This window comes from Pinus tabuliformis, chromosome 7 (genome assembly GCF_031772625.1).
Source record: "Pinus tabuliformis cultivar Carrire ecotype Pingquan chromosome 7, CPIR1, whole genome shotgun sequence".
Taxonomy (NCBI): domain Eukaryota; kingdom Viridiplantae; phylum Streptophyta; class Pinopsida; order Pinales; family Pinaceae; genus Pinus; species Pinus tabuliformis.
The window spans coordinates 308,850,606-308,865,594 of record NC_142293.1 but is presented as its reverse complement, the minus strand read 5'-3'; positions in this window follow the sequence as shown (position 1 = coordinate 308,865,594).

Below are 14,989 nucleotides of genomic sequence, written 5' to 3'. Positions count from 1 at the left end.
AATCAGATTCCACATCTTGAAGGGGGGATTCCTATACTAGAACAACATGTGGAATCTTCTTCTGAAGAACAATCTCCCCTGCATGAAACTCCAACAACGAATGATGCTTTAAGTGATGTAATTGATAGAATTGGGAGACTCAATCTTGATTCAGTCCCAACTCAATCAACAGAGCAGCCTGGACCATCTCAGAAAGGTCCCCCAAAGTGGCTGACAAAGACACTTGAAAGTGTTCATCCTGATGAAATTGGAAAAACAGGAACTAGAAATTCAAACCGACAAAATGGAGGTGATGTAGATGACTCTAATTCACCTGTTGATATGGATGTTACTTATGATTGTGAATTGAACTTGTCTACAGATTTTGAACCAACTTCCTTCAAAGAAGCTACTTCTCATGATGAATGGAAAGAAGCAATGAAAAAGGAGTATGATGCCCTCATAAAGAATGGCACTTGGAAGCTGGTTGACCCTCCATTTGGAACCAAACCAATTGGCTGCAAGTGGGTCTACAAGAAAAAATACAAAGCTGTTGGCTCACTTGACAAGCACAAAGCTAGGCTTGTGGAAAAAGGTTTTGCACAGAAGGAAGGGGTCGATTATGAGGAAATTTTTTCCCCCACAGCAAAATGGGCCACCATCCAGACACTCTTTACACTAGCTGCTCAGAACGGTTGGAAAGTCCATCAAATGGATGTAAAAACTGCATTCTTGAATGGAGATCTAAAAGAGAATGTTTTTATGTCCCAGACTGAAGGATTTGCTGTGAAAGGACATGAACATAAAGTATGCAAACTTGTGAAGTCCTTGTATGGCCTCAAACAAGCACCACGAGCCTGGTATGAAAAACTAACTGAGCATCTTCTGAAACTCAACTTCAATCATTTTGATCTTGATGATGCAACTTTATTTGTCAAGAAAGTTGGCAAAACAGTTGTATATCTTGTGGTATATGTAGATGATCTTTTAATGACAGGGAACAATGAAAGCTATATTGCATCCATAAAGAAAGAATTAGGAAAAAGTGTTGAAATGAATGATTTGGGCTATGTTCATTACTATCTTGGCATTGAAGTAGCCCAACATCCAAAATCCATATTTCTTTCTCAAAAGAAATACATTGGAGATTTGTTAAACAGATTTGGCATGACAGAGTGCAATCCTCTTTCTACTCCAATGGAACAAAACTTGAAGCTCACATCTATTGAAGGAAAGGAATTTGAGGATGCAACAAAGTATAGACAGCTTATAGGAAGTCTCATCTACCTCACTACTACCAGACCAGACATTTCGTTTGCTGTTGGAATCCTCTCCAGGTTTATGCAAAAGCCTTGTGAGGGACATTGGTCTGCTGCAAAAAGAGTTCTAAGGTACTTGAAGGGAACTCAAGACCTTGGAATCAAGTATACACAGGTGGATGACTTCAGCTTGATTGGATACTCTGATTCAGACTTCGATGGAGACAAAGAAACTGCAGTATCTACTTCAGGATATGCTATGAGTCTTGGATCAGGAGCTGTCTCTTGGAGATCACGCAAACAATCAGTTCCAGCAGATTCCACAACAGAAGCAGAATACGTGGCAGCAGCTGAAGCAACAAAAGAAATTGTGTGGCTCAGGAAAATTCTTGAAGATTTGCAGGTAAAACAAGTACAATCAACTCCACTCATGATTGACAACACCTTTGCAATAAAGTTGGCCAAGAACCCAAAGTTCCATGATCGTACAAAGCACATCAATACTAAATATCATCTGATCCGACATCATGTTGAGGCCAAAACAATCCATCTTCGTCATTGTTCCACAAATGAGCAAATTGCAGACATCTTCACCAAAGCGCTTGGAAGAGAAAAGCTTGAAAGATTCAGAACGATGCTTGGACTCACCAACATCCCTTCAGATTAAGGGGGGGAATGTTGACACCTAATCCTCAGCGGTTGGGTGAACACGGAATGTGAACAGTCATCAAGAAGATGAACTGATTAGTCACATTCATGTATATAAACAATAGCTACCTAATGAAATATACGAATCAGATTTTTGCCTAATCTGGAGTTACTCCTGGTCTGACAAAAATTACATAATAAAATGATTACAAAACAGGGAACCTGTTGTTACAATAGTGCAAGCAACTCTACTCCTGTTTCTCCTTCTCCTTGCAGTGCCAAAAGACAAATCCACAGTGTGAGATCGTCTCTGCAATAGTGATGAAACTCCTTTGTGCCTGTAGAACACCCTCTTGGAGTCAAATCACTTCTAACTTTCCTTTCTTTGTGAAAATTATAAACTCATAATCAATCCTCGGGTCTAAAGTTTCGTGTCCTCTCTTACAACTCGAAGAAACTCATAAAATAGTGAATTGAGAATTCTAGATTGTAGGAAAGATAAGTTCATATTATTCCATTCTATTAATCCCCCTTCCTGATACATATATTGTAATAATGCCTAATGAAATCCTCCTATTAAAATTATCTCTTCTAATCCTCCTAAAAATGATGTCCCTTGCCTCTATCAAGGACGCTGTATTTATACAATATTTACAAATTAACAGGCTCCCTCGAATCTCTCCATCACCGAGATAACATGACGCAAGCCTGGAGCTTGCCATACCCAGGAACTTCATCACAGTTCTTATCCAAATGTATCATCATTATATACCCAAGTCAGAACCTCAATAATTGGCAAATTCAAAACTATTAATTGCAGAAGCTTATAACATGTATTCACAACTTTACCTGGTTTATAGAAACCATACTTCCAATCAATTTGCTAATTCACACAATCCCAAATTTCAATCCAATGCCACTTCAAAAATTCATAATTAAATTCATCAAACATATGATTTCACACCATTTTATAAAGTGTGATTTTAAACCATAATCATATAATTTGAAACCTATACCTGATCCACCATTTTCTCTATTCATCATTTTGTTCCACATGTAAGTCGATCAAGGCGAGGCGCTCTTCAACTCACACGAACCTTTCAACTTCAGCACTTCCATTGTTCTCACGAGATTGTGTGAAAGCTCAGTGATGATTCTGCTCCAATTCATGATTTCGCAGAAAACCCTTCTTATACAGCTCTACCATTGAATCATCGCTCAACATCTCAACATTTTTCCTTTGCAATTTATCTATTCTAGTCAATACGTTAATAGATACAACCACGGTTTAATACTTGTTTGGTAATAAAAACGCGGCTTACCTCCTTAGAGAATCCGTCGACAATTATGACTGCGCTACTGCAATTCACTCACAATTTCCACAACAATTTATTAAATAACATCACCCACAGGTATTGCTTGCCTTTACATATACTCCGGTAAACTGCGTCTTTCCAGTGACAAGATCAGCTCAGGGTTATGCCATTCGATCAATTAACCTAAACAACGTTCAACTCCGGCAAACGCATTAACTTTCTGGTTCCATACCCCAGCATATCGATTTTTAAAACTGTGTTCAATTTAACAATTCAACAAATGCATTCATTCCAAATTTAATGACAGCGTTCAGTAAATACAAACTCATGAATCGATCTTGGAATAATCATTACAGCAAGCACCAATTAACACTACGACAAACCTTTAATTGATCTTGAGATACATCGATCTTTCACAGCAATGATTTTAACTGCATTCAACGTACTCAATTCCTAGCAACATAACTCTGCACCCATTTTTCTGCGTCCAGATTTTGGAATTGTTTTCTTATTGAAATTAATTCAGTACATTAACTTACAGCATTAACCTTTGTACAATTGCCTATAGGAATCGAACCAATTGAAACTTGTCTCCTTCGTCTGCAAGTTGTGTATCGATTGCACAATATTGACTATTCAAATCTTTTAATCGATTTCACAAAATGCCATATCGTTTTCTGAAGCGCTTCCCAATATACATCTATTCAATGCTGCAAATATTCATATATATATAACCTACCAATGTGCTGTACAAACAGTGAAATCGACTTTTCCAAACTCAAATGCCGGAGTCACACATTTGCTGTACTGTTCAAACTATGTTAACATATCAATTTCAATGGAATTCCAACAGAAATCTTTCCTTAGAGTGGCGCTCTTTGCAAACAGAGATTTTAATGCCATTTACCCTTAGTGATTTGCATGGTAATTTCACACAAATAAATGTGATTTCAACCCCATTGATCATTAATTTAACAATGCTATGAACTTCAAGAAACAAATATACAATTTCCCAATCACCCAATGTGTATAAACTAAAACAAACAATGACTTACAACTTTTTTTTTATTGCCAGATGTTCAATGCCGTGGCCCTTACAATTGTTGAAGGCTTACAGCCTTGCTGCTCAAGCCTACTCTCAATCTCACACTTCTCTCACAATCTCAATGTTCTTTTCTCTCAAAAAGCCCTCCTATTTATACCATTTAAAAAATCATTAAATTAAATGCTCAATCCCTTCAATTCCTCAACAAACCCCTAAATCTCTCAACATCCCTAAAGGATAGGTTTTTATCCCTAAAATCCTTCAATTTATTAAATTTCCTCATATCCTTTTATTAATAAAAAGATATTTACATAAATCCTCACCTTCTCCTATCTAATTCAAATTAATTAATAAAATATTAAAAATCATCACACCCCATATTTACAAATTAATATTATCACACCCCATATTTACAAATGGAGAAAAAGGTCTTGATGCTCCTGCATCAGACTCCCCATGTAAAAAAATTCATGACCACCTGGTCATAAGTCTGGATATCTCCTCCAGGATCCCAAATTTTATTTTGTAAATCTTCCGTGCTTGTCGATTGCCTTACTGCTGTTGTCTTCCAGGTTTCCATATTTTGTGTTGTAATGCTCCACTTGCTCTGCTCTTGCAATCTTTCACTGTCATTCTCTTGTTGTCGCTCCTTTTCTTTCTTTCAGCTGTCTTTCTCTGGGATGTTTTTATCATTAACCTCCTTATCAACTCAATTTCTCTATCGAGTATGTCCTCTGTCTGCTGATTGTTTCCATCCCTTGATTGCTGAATTCTCGTTCTTGCTTGCTCCTCACTTGTTTTGATCACCTTTTCTGTTGCTGCTACTATAAATGTTGCCTCACATGTTGCTCTAGCTGTCACTATGAATGTTGCGGCCTCCCAAACTTCCTTTCCCTCTGCAACATTCCTTTGCTCGTCACCTGCAATTTCATCTTGATTATCATTTATGACAACTGCTTTGTCATCCTTCATCAACAATCTATCCTGGACATTCATCCTCTGTTCTTCCAATTTCCTCCTTTGAAAATCCATTTCTCTATATAACTCAATGATTTTACTTGGAGTGGACTTTGGAAATTTTACACGATCTTCCATTTCCTCACATGGTCTTTCTTCTGCTAAATCTTCCTTAACATCCTTCAGTAGATGTTCTTCCAAACCTGCAATCACACACAAATCGTTAGTTTTAAAATCACAAGACCTTACGGTCTTGTTTGATGCTTCAGTCATCAAATCTTTGGGCTGCTTTGAATCATTCATATGATTCAACTCCTCTAGCTCTTCATCACTTTCAAAAAGTAATGGTCCATTCTCTGGGTAACATAACGAAACTTCAACATCTTCTTCAGCATCTTCATTTTGCTATAGCTCAACTCTTTCGAGCTTCTCTATCCTCCACCTGGCATCTATAACCTGTTCAAGTTCCCTTAGTTCCTTTATCAACTGCAAATTCACCTGATGATTCCACCTCTCTTGTAGTCTCTGCCACCTCAGCTTTTTTCTCATGACATAACCACGCTTCTGGTCTTCCTCATTTCTTTGCAACATCTCCATTAACACCTCAAGCTGAACTGTTATCTCAGCCTTCTCCCTTTCATATTCCTCTTCGCTTAACTGTCTTTGTATGCCAACTGCCTTGGCATCCTTCTCCTTTTGTCCTCTGCTGTGGTTGAATTCAGAACCTCTGTTATGACTGTCACTAGTCATCTTCCTTTCCATCTCTATGAGTCCCTCACTCACTTTACTATGAGTTGCACTAAAGCCTCTTCAGCAGCAAGTCCTGTCCTGCCGCCACTTACCTCACCAAGCTCTTCTCACTCAGTCTTTTGGCAAGCAATTGGTTCTATCTCTGGAACCTCCTTTGAGCACTTCTCTTTGCTCTTCCTGGCTTCAACTCATCTGCATGTTCACAACTGTCTTCCTTATCCAATCTCTATTGGATTTCCTCAAGGTTCTGCCACCTCTATGTTTTCACTTAGAAACTTTCACCAGCTTCCTTTATCTGTTAGTTGCAATAATATTTCAATGCAAAGACTACAATATTCTATTTTTCAAAAACATATCATCTTACCTCCAAGATCTCGCCTGATCTTGTCCTCTCATTCATCTGCACTTCATTTACCTTCAGAATCTTGTCACTCCTGCAAATCTGTTCCAACAAATCTTTATGCTTCCTCTGCGAAATTTCACTGTCAATCAGATTTTAAAATCTGATCCTCTCTTCCAATCTTCTGGCTTTATCTGGCAAACTTCAGCTGTCAGCAATAATTCCTTCTTTGCTGAGTTTCTTCATTGCTGCAACCATCAATCCTCATTCCATTTCTTGTCAGTAAAACCCAATTCAAAATTTACACAAACACAATACCTGCACGATTCTCCATTCTCCCAGCGGTGCTCTAATTTGCTTGACTATCAGATTAAAATCTGATATCCCCTGTCTGCACGCACATCTGCTGTCATAATTGATCTCTGCACTTATCGCCTGCACTTTTTCAATCACTCATACAACCCATATCGAATGTTACATAATTCTATTCTCTTCGAATGCATAACTGAGATTTATTTCCCCATACAGGATTTAATATAAATTCAAATTCAGTTTTCAACAGTTCGCAAGAAACTTTCATACAGAGCCGGGGCTCTGATACCAAAATGACACAAGCCTGGAGCTTGCCATACCCAGGAACTTCATCACAGTTCTTATCCAAATGTATCATCATTATATACCCAAGTCAGAACCTCAATAATTGGCAAATTCAAAACTATTAATTGCAGAAGATTATAACATGTATTCACAACTTTATCTGGTTTATAGAAACCATACTTCCAATCAATTTGCTAATTCACACAATCCCAAATTTCAATCCAATGCCACTTCAAAAATTCATAATTAAATTCATCAAACATATGATTTCACACCATTTTATAAAGTGTGATTTTAAACCATAATCATATAATTTGAAACCTATACCTGATCCACCATTTTCTCTATTCATCATTTTGTTCCACCTGTAAGTCGATCAAGGCGAGGCGCTCTTCAACTCACACGAACCTTTCAACTTCTGCACTTCCATTGTTCTCACGAGATTGTGTGAAAGCTCTCAGTGATGATTCTGCTCCAATTCATGATTTCGCAGAAAACCCTTCTTATACAGCTCTACCATTGAATCATCGCTCAACATCTCAGCATTTTTCCTTTGCAATTTATCTATTCCAGTCAATACGTTAATAGATACAGCCACGGTTTACTACTTGTTTGGTAATAAAAACGCGGCTTACCTCCTTAGAGAATCCGTTGACAATTATGACTGCGCTACTGCAATTCACTCACAATTTCCACAGCAATTTATTAAATAACATCAGCCACAGGTATTGCTTACCTTTACATATACTCCGGTAAACTGCGTCTTTCCAGTGACAAGATCAGCTCAGGGTTATGCCATTCGATCAATTAACCTAAACAACGTTCAACTCCGGCAAACGCATTAACTTTCTGGTTCCATACCCCAGCATATCGATTTTTAAAACTGTGTTCAATTTAACAATTCAACAAATGCATTCATTCCAAATTTAATGACAACGTTCAGTAAATACAAACTCATGAATCCAATTTGGAATAATCATTACAGCAAGCACCAATTAACACTACGACAAACCTTTAATCGATCTTGAGATACATCGATCTTTCACAGCAATGATTTTAACTGCATTCAACGTACTCAATTCCTAGAAACATAACTCTGCACCCATTTTTCTGCGTCCAGATTTTGGAATTGTTTTCTTATTGAAATTAATTCACTGCATTAACTAACAGCATTAACCTTTGTACAATTTCCTATAGGAATCGAACCAATTGAAACTTGTCTCCTCCGTCTGCAAGTTGTGTATCGATTGCACAATATTGACTATTCAAATCTTTTAATCGATTTCACAAAATGCCATATCGTTTTCTGAAGCGCTTCCCAATATACATATATTCAATGCTGCAAATATTCATATATATATATATATTTTTACAGAATCGGGTACTTATGTATTATAAAAGCCAACAAAACAGAGTTCTAGTACATAAGGGAAATAGATCTGAGAGCTGAGGATCAAAAGCGGGTTCGCAGACCCAGATTCCTCGTTGCTTCTCTTGGTTAAACAGAAAGCAAAATGAAGACGACTGTATTGCCTAACGAAGGAGCCACCTATCCAGCAAAATTTACAATGCATAACCTTTATGGAAGTTTTTGAGTGGCGGAATCATCAGGAAGCGGGTCTTTCCTGAAGCTGGCTTTAGTTGAAGCCTCTGCTTGGTAGCTCTGAGTTAGGGAGCGGATGTGCTCGATGGCCTCCTCCAAATGGCTGCATCTTTCCTTCAGCGTTTCTATCTCAGCCTTTCTTTTCTCCAACTTCTTGCGCTTCGAATTCCTGTCTGCCTGATAATCTTCCTTCAGCTCATTGAGTTGCTTAGTCAGGCGATTGATCATGAAGGTGTGGGTTTTGCACATGGTGCAATCCTTATTGTTGAAGATCTTGTCAAGGGGATTGCTGGCCTTGTCCTGAGCAGAAGTCTGACCCTGTTGGTCTGCCATCCGGGCTACTTGATGATGGGGAATTTGTGAATGAGGAGGCGAGCCGAGATCAGATGGGGGAAGGAAACCAGAGGGGAGAGCTGTGAGTGGGAGGGAATAAGTCAGAAGTGAGGATGGCGGAGCTGCACAGGGAGGGCCGGAGAGGACCAGAGAGACCTGAGGAGCTCTGCTGCCCCTGTTAATCCAACTGTTAGTGGACTTAAACACAAAAATTACTATAACAGAGATTACCTCGATCAGGGAGCGCTGGGCACGCTTCCGATGGGAGCGATCCGCTTCAGGAGAATGTCGACGCCTGAGAATTTCGCACTGAAGGAGCCCAGTAACGGTGAAGAGTGCATGATCGCTTTGATCCGAGCTTCTATATATAGTTTGATGAGGTGCCCCCCCTTGCTTGAGCCAAGTCTGTGAAGATCTGCTCATGAAGTGATTGGGATCTTCAAATAAAATCTTGCTGTACGCGGCATGGATGTCGAGGCGTTGAAACAGAGAGTCGATGCAGAGAATATCTGCAGAGAGAATCTGAGACTCATGTGAAAGGATGGCTGATATGGCATGGAACGGGAATGGGGACCTGTTCAGAGTAGTATAGTACCGATTTGGACTATCGAGAGGATAAAGCAGGAGGAATGAAGGATCAATAGGGTATCGATCTCGGGCAGAGCGGAATCTGAGATGAGGGAGAAAATCTTGCTTCAGGTTCGAAGTGCGCTCTCCAGATGGGCTGAAATGATGACCTGGAGAGTCAGAGGGGAGGTCACTAGAGGAGAAAGACGACGGAGTGAGGGGGAAAGGAGAAACGAAGGATGAGAGACCGGTGAGGTGATTGCTGATATGACAGATTCCGAGGGCGCTGTTCTTATGTGCTGTCTGGTTATTTGGTTTCTTATGGTATCGCCCTTTCATATATTCTCTCATTCTCGCAAACCTGTCCTTGCTGCCTGTTAACTGCCTTGCTGGCTAAGAAATCCGCCTCAGCGTTATTTTCTCTTAGGACGTGCCTAAAGGTTATTTCGCCCAGGTTTCTGATGTTGTCGATGATTCTCTTCCTTATGTTGTTGAGGCCTGCTTTGCTGAATTCTTTGTCTGTGCTCATAGCTGAGATGATGATGGCCGAGTCCCCAATTATGATGGCGTTCCTTAGTCCCAGTCTGGAGAGAAGTTCAGTGCCTAGGAATAAGCTGTAGGCTTCAGCTATGTTATTCGAGGCCTTTCCAAGTCCCCATTCATAACTGCAGATGGAAATCCCCTTATGGTCTTTAATTATGCCTCCTGCTCCTGCTTCTCCGGGGTTGTTCTTTGAGGCGCCATCAAAGAAAAGGAGGGGGCGATTTTGATTGACAATCCATTGGCTTACCTCTTCTTTAGTTCCCCTGAGTTTCCAGATGGAAGGCTTCTGATGTGCTTTGTTCTGGGGGGGAGGACTCTGAGAGTGGCTGATGTTGAATTTACTATACCAATCCCTTTCCTCTTGTGCCCAGCTCGTCTGGTCTGGAGGGGCTATGAAGTTAGCGCTGACAGCTTCAGAGATGTTAGCAATTGTTTTTGCTATGACATTGACTAGTTTAGGCGTTTTGTTGTTAAAGACGTAATTGTTCCTAGCTAGCCATAGATTCCAGCATAGGGTAGGAGGGATGCACTTCCACACTCTAATGAGATTATTCTTGCCTTTTCTAGAATAAGGGAAATCCTTCTTCCAGTTCTTCTGAAGATTGTGCATCTGGTCGGGGATTCCCCGAGTATCCAAGGGCCTTGTTAACTGATTCCAACAATTTTTAGCGAAGGGGCAGAGAAGGAAGGAGTGCTGGATAGACTCCTCCTCTGATCGGCAGAAACAGCAGATCGAAGGGCCTTGAATTCCTCTCTTTCGCAGATTCTCAGCTGTGAGGATTTTCCCTTTTAAAAGGGTCCAGTTGAAGTGTTTTACTTTTGGGAGGCATTCTGACTTCCAGGCAGCTGTATGGAGGTTCCATTTTGGTGCAGGGTTTGAATTTTGTAAAGATTTATATCCTTCTTTTACTGAGAAGGGCCCTCCACTAGTGTCCCAGATGTGTCTGTCTTCGTTCTCCTTGTTGATTGGTGCTGATCCAGAGAGTGACAGCTTCAGTGTGAGCCAGAGCTCTTTGAGGTCCAGAGGGAGTTGCAGATCTTTCCAGGCAAGCCATCTATTTTGGTTCCACAGAGATATATCGTACAGGGTGGTTATCTTTCTTTCCTCCATCCAATCTTGCAGGGGCCTGAGCTCTTGGAGAAGGTTTCTGGGGTTTGAGTTCATTATTCTGTCAGACCAAATTTTGATGTTCTTTCCATTGCCTGGGAGTTTGGAGACATTTCCTCTGAAGTGTGCCAAGACTTTCTTGATGAGACGCCACATCGGAGTGCATGGCCTGTCTGCTATTGGTTCATTGAGAATGTTGGAGTTTGGACCTCTGAGATATTTCCTTTTTATTGTCTCCACCCACCACGAGCCATTTCCTGTGAGGATCCTCCAGATCAGTTTGAGCCCCAACGCCTGGTTGGAAAGGCTTGGAATTTTTATGGAGAGACCTCCTTTTTCATATGGAAGGGTGACTTGTTCCCAGCTGACAAGGCTGAATTTCTTTGTGTCCTGTTTACCTCCCTGCCAGAGGAAGCTTCTCATTATGAGTTCCATATGTTTATGGATACTTGCAGGAGCCATAATGACCGCATATTGGTATATTGGGAGACCTGAAAGGACAGACTTTATGAGGATGGTTCTGCCAGCTAGGTTTAGCCAAGAGGCGCCCCAGCTCAAGAGAAGGCCTTTCATTTTTTCAATGTGATTTGTCCAAACCTCTGCTTTGATGTGATTCTTTGCCAGGGGCAGGCCCAAGTAAGGAAATGAGCTCCAGTTTTTTTGAAGTGTAATGTCCAAGATTTGGGCTATTCTCTGCTGTGTCTGATAGGGCACGTTCCAAGTGTACAGTTTACATTTTCTGTTGTTCAGTTTGCCTCCGGAAGCTTGAAGGAAAGCATCCAGAACTCTTTTGAACCTCCTGGCCATCAGACTGGAGGCTCCCCCAATTAGTAAAGTGTCATCCGCGAATAGCGAATGATTTATCTCCTTTATTCCTCTTTCAATGCGAATACCTGTGATTTCTTTTTTGGTTCGAAGATTTTCTAGATGAACGCTCAGAGTCTCCGCCATGATAATGTAAAGAAAGGGGGAGAGGGGGCAACCTTGCCTTAGCCCCCTGGAACTCCTGAAGAAATTGCTGGGGCGACCATTGATCAGCGGGGCAGTCCAGGGGTTGGAGATACACCCGCTGATGATGCTGACAAAGTTGGAGGAAAAGCCAAATTTTTTTAGGACTGCACTTAAGAAGGAGTGGTCCACTCGATCAAATGCGTTGGCCATGTCCAGTTTGATGATCATTCCACGTTCTCCTCTATTGTGGCTGCTATGGATGGCTTCCTGGATTAAAATAACATTATCAATGATCTGCCTCTTTGGGACAAAACCGCCCTGGTTCTCTGAAATTAGAAGAGGGAGATAATTCTTCAGCCTGTTGGCAATTATTTTCGTTATGATCTTGTATGAAACATTGCAGAGCGAAATGGGCCGGAACCTGTCAAAGGATTTGGGATTTGTTTCCTTGGGGATCAAGGCTATATGCGAAGACTTGGTGTTGTCCCCCAACTTGTGTTTTCTAAATGCATTTTTTGCCATTCTCACAAAATCTTTCTTTATAGTTTCCCAGTGCTGCCTGTAAAATGCAACAGTAAAACCGTCCGGTCCCGGGGCCTTGTCTTGTTGCATGTTGAAGATGGCTTCTTTGATTTCTTCTGCTGTGGGATCTTGCTCCAATTTGTTATTGTGTTCCTCTGTTATTTTGTTCTCTATTACACTTAGGAATGCAGCGCTGTCATATTGTTGGGGATCTGCCGAAAGAAGAGCCTTGAAGTGATGAAATGCTGCGTTTTTTATGTCTTCTTGCTCCTTCAATTCCCTCCCTTCCACTTCTATTTTGTCTATCTGATTGCTGGCCCTTCTAATTTTGACATTATTGTGAAAGAAAGAGGTATTTTTGTCCCCAGCTTTCAACCATAAGCAGCGGGATTTCATTCTTTGCTCCTCTTCTTCCACGCGGTTTTGCCTATACAGCTCTTTGTACAAGTTTTTTTCCTTCTCTAGATCTTCTGCTGTGTATTGCATCTGCTCTTTTTCTTTGTGCCAGCTCTCCATCTCTGCTAACAGCTCTGTTTTCTTTTTCCTTTCAGAGGTTGCTTTCTCCTTCGCCCATTGCTTTATGACTGTCCTGAGATGTTTTATCTTTGTTTCCCAAACGAAATGTGGCGAGCCTAGTACTTCGTTTGCCCACTGATTTCTTACAAGGGTGCGAAAGTCCTCATGGGAGTCCCAGGCTTTGTTATATTTGAAAGGAAGAGGGCCGAAGTTTATTCCTTTGTCCAAGGTGAGGACCACGGCCTTATGATCCGAAGCTGTGCCATGAACAATGTAGCTCCTGATTGCTTGGAAATTACCTGCTATACCTTCCTGTATTAGGATCCTGTCCAACCTCTCTTTTATATTTTGTGATCCTGTTCTCTTATTGGTCCATGTATATTTGCCATTCGACAGAGGAGTGTCTATCAGGTTGAAGAGCTGAATGATGGCTTCTAACTTGTCTCTTGATGGGTCTGCATGGTAGTTCCCACCATATTTTTCTTCCACCTGCCTAATTAGATTCAAATCTCCCCCCAGTATTATCCTGCTGTTATGGATATTGGTGAGATCCGCTTCTATCGAGTTCCAGCAGCTGGCTTTGTCTCTGTAGTGGTTAGGTGCATATATATTATAGATGTGGTAAACTTCTTGATTGCTTTTATTCCTTAGGTCTGTTCTGATCCACCAGTTGCATAGCTGAGAATTGATGATTTCCCACTTGTTTTTGTTCCATAATGTTCCTATACCTCCTGAGGCCCCATCTGAGCCTTTTGAGATGCCTGTGTAGTTTTTGAATCTTTGGATTTGGAGTAGAAAGTCCTGCTCGGTGGTTTTGGTCTCCTGGATTAGGAGAATGTCTGGCTGTTCCTGATTTATAAGGTCCTTGATTGCTTTCATCTTTAAGGAAGAGCCGATCCCCCTACAATTCCAAGAGACCAAGTTCATTATTTACCATTTGTGGGGTGGGATCCTGATTTCTCCTTGGCCTTTTCGCCGCTTCCTTTTAGCTTGCCTAGGAATGAGTCCAAGGGTTGTTGGGTACCGGTTGCCATCTCTTTAGCTGCTGTTTCATCCCTTAGTTCTTTATTCGATTTTCGACCAACTTTTCTCGGAGGATCTGATGGCTGGTTGGCTTCTCTTGCTTTGTTTCTAGTGAGGATTCTTTCGATGGTAGGAGGGGGGGAGGGGGGAGGGTTGGTGCATGGAGAGACTGGGCGAGGAGATTGAGGAGGGGAGGGCGGAGCTTCAGCTGCTAGAGATTCGAAGGGGTTGGAGGAGGAGGGAAAGGCTGAGGAGGGAGGAGGAGGAGGGTTAGGTTGGTTTGTTGCCGGAGGGGCTGTGGAGCTAGTGCCCGGATTAGAGGAGGACTTTTTCCTTTTGACTTGTTCCCATGGTGCTTCTACATTTTCCTCATTATGTTCTACTTCATTTACTTTTAACTTGCTGCATCTATTGGCAAAATGACCATACTCGTGACATACCTTGCATTTGAAGGGCAGCTGTTCGTAATCCAGCTGCTGGATGTGCATCCATTGGTCCACCTTTATCTTAATGGCTTCTGGCAGTCCTTTGCCAAGATCAACTTCAACGCAGATCCTTGCACATGCATGCATGTTCTCCCTTGGTTCCGATCTGTCTATGTATTTTCCAACTGCATTGCCGATTGCTTTGACCGATTCGTCCCCCCAACAGTGCAGAGGCAAATGAGGGAGGCGCACCCAAACAGGGACCGCGTTGGGGATGTCCATTTCCGGATCGAAATCCGGGGTCCATCTGTTCAGATAGAGACCTCTTGTGTCCATGAAGTAAGGTCCATTGCGGAAGATGAGGTGCCTATCTTCTTTGGTCTCGAACAGGAAGGTGAAGTATCCTCGCCCGCAGAATCTGATGGCGATCTTTCCTTGGATCATTGTGCTCCAGTTGCGCTCCACCCATTTTTGGACAGTTCTTGGAGATGGCCAGAGTCCCGTGAA